The following is a 2,946-nucleotide window of genomic DNA, read 5'->3' as shown; positions in this document are numbered from 1 at the left end:
ACGTTTTTATATGAGACTGGTTTGGTGACACAGTGGGTCTAAAACTTTTTGGGCCCCTGGAGTTGTGTGGAACTAGTGCAGTTGCCCCCTTTGCCCAGTTGTTATTTCATCCTTGTTAAAAATAATTTTGGGGAAAGGTTTTTTGTGGACAGGCTGTGGTGTTTCAGTATTTTTTAAAGCTCAGTTTTGGCTCGTGTCATTTGTTCAAATACCCAGAATGACTTATTTTTCTGTCTATCTAACAAGGACATATCTCTAAGTTAATTCTGACCTTGTCTGTCAGGAAAAAAGACAAAAGTAGTGTAACATTGACAAACTGCATGCATGTCGTTTCCGACTAAAAGTACCCTTTTGTCATTATTGCTGAAATTGTCACTGTGTTCTGACAGTAGTACAACCAATCAGAGCAGAGAATGATAAAAACACACTTTGGGAATGAAACTCAACAATCAACTATTTATCTAGACTCTGATTGGTTGTTTTTGTTTAGGCCCGGTGATTTCTTATAAATGCCATTGAGAGCATTTGTAGGATCCAGAAGAAGCTGATTTTGCAGAAATGGGTAATTTTTGAAGATATTGACAAACTATTTGGGGCTCAGTTTGGATGACTTCTTGGTTTCTTTCCATCTCCAACTGAGAGTAAAACCTGTTGTATTTTGCCTGTAGTAGTTTGCCTGAGGCTACTTTCCAGCGTGCATCATCATTTTCATGTTTCTCTTCAAGGCTTAAACTATTAAGAACTGACTGTAATGGCTACTTATGACTATTTTTTGTTAAAGCTTGTTGATAAAAATGTCCTTGCATCCTTGACCTCAATTGCTCCTAGTACGCTCCTATAATATGCTAAAACAGCTGTAAAGAGAAAATAGAGCAGATCTCAGTCCATCTCACAAATCTGTCCCTGTACCCACTCAAATCTTAACATGGCAACTGATAACAGGTTGAATTTGATTTGTGCTTGCTCCTCACTTTTGTCGTTATTAAGCCTCCATATGCGGGAGACAGAGAGAGTCAAATCACTATGCAACAAGCAATGAGGGAAGAAGAAAGGGTAAAAACAAGCGAAAAAATCTATGAGCCAGTGAGTCTGAGATGTGCGAGTAACAGTGAGAGAGGTAATGCTCCAAAGGTGAGAGGGAGGACAGCCAGGAAGAAGTGGATGAGAGAGAGAGAAGTGATGACAGGTTATTTTTCACCTTTCCTCTCCTGACGGCTGATGTTATTTCCCATTCTCCTCGGACACACAGCAGATCCAATCTAAGGCTTCTCTGGGCGGCCCTTCTGAAGCCCCATAACCAAATGAAAACCTTTATTACATACACCTTACACAGACTGAACACACACGCAAAGCAAAACATAGAAACTACACAAAATGTGCACCGTATATCCTTTATACCTATGCTCAAAATGATAGATGCAATATCACAGTCACATTGTTACACACACACATATCCCAGTATTGGATGTAACAAGATGTCCTTTACATACAGTTGTATGCAATATAGAAATCTGAGTTAGTGCTGCAGAACTCACACAGTCTGTCTGTACAGTATGTGCAGATGCAGTCGTCAGTGGCACTCTTTATGTGTGCTCGATGTACACTGCTTGAATGGGCCTTTATGTTCTGTGTGTGTGTGGTAATAATAAAAGCTATGGGGTGAAGGTTTAATTCGTTGGCTGTTAGTTCACAGAGGTTTATTATTGTTCACTAGGCTGAATGGGTACGCTGGAGACGTATACACTGTATGCACACAAACACACACACACACATACGTGCAAGCACAACACTGGAGAGCCATGTGTGCCAGGCCATAAAAAATAAAAGCCCCACAGAAGATCTCTTCTGTGAGTACTGGTAAATTATTATTCTACCTCTTCCTACCTCCCTCCTCCCAACTCGGTTTTTATTCATTTTCTTCTTCTTCCTCCTTCTCCTCCTCCTCACTGACCTCCCTCATATCTCATGTATGTATGATTTCCAGACTGCGGCAACCCTGTGTTTACTCTAATTCTAAATCTCATTCTAAAAGATTTGGGACTTTTGAAGACAGATTCACAGTAGGTCTTACAAAGAGATAGAGATTTAGAGAAAATGTGCATGAAAAAGTGAGCGAGATTTAGAGTAGAATGGGGCTCTTGGTAGATATTATAAAGAGAGAGATGACTGAGATGCACTGAGAGGAGCTAAAGGCCCAGAGAGAGGGGTGATGACAGGTAATCAGACAGGTGTGAGAGAGGAGAGTCAAGGTGAACGTTACTCCTAATGCACCACTACTACTATCAGGTTAGTTCTGTCTATTAACATGGCACGCAGAGGGGTCGCACCCTGGGAACTGTGGGAAATTGAGTTTTTGTATGCACTGGGGGTATCAGTGTGAATGAGAGAAAAAGGGAAAGGTCAAAATCAGACTTCATCCTCTGACATTTATACAACACTGCAAATCAGACCCAATGATCTCATCGCTATCTCTGCTGTGGAACTTCATTTTCCATATAATTTACACATATATAAGAGTAAATTTAATGTATCATACACATAAATAGTCATTGGAACAAAAACTTTATCTAGAATCTTCTTGTCTCAGTCTAACATCACACGCATTATAGGTTACATAGAATACAGTTATAGTTACAGCTGACCTGAGAGACCTGAGAGATTGACTGCCATATTACAGTTAACAAAGTATATAATAATAATAATAATAATAATAATAATAATAACTTTATTTGTATAGCACTTTTAAAAACATGCACAAAATGCTTTGACAGAACACAGCAAGAATACAATTTACAATTACAAAGGACAATAAAATAAATTGCATGAAATAGCTGAAAGGTAATGATACAAATTAACAAAGTAGGTGAAATAATAGAGATGGAATAAAATAAAGTAGGCGAAATAAGAGAAATAGAATAAATAAAATAAATAGAACAGAACTCAAAG

Source organism: Morone saxatilis, unplaced genomic scaffold, assembly GCF_004916995.1.
Source record: "Morone saxatilis isolate NCDOM2014 unplaced genomic scaffold, NCSU_SB_2.0 Contig2, whole genome shotgun sequence".
In the NCBI taxonomy this organism is placed as follows: Eukaryota; Metazoa; Chordata; class Actinopteri; family Moronidae; genus Morone; species Morone saxatilis.
Note: the sequence above shows the minus strand (reverse complement) of the source record.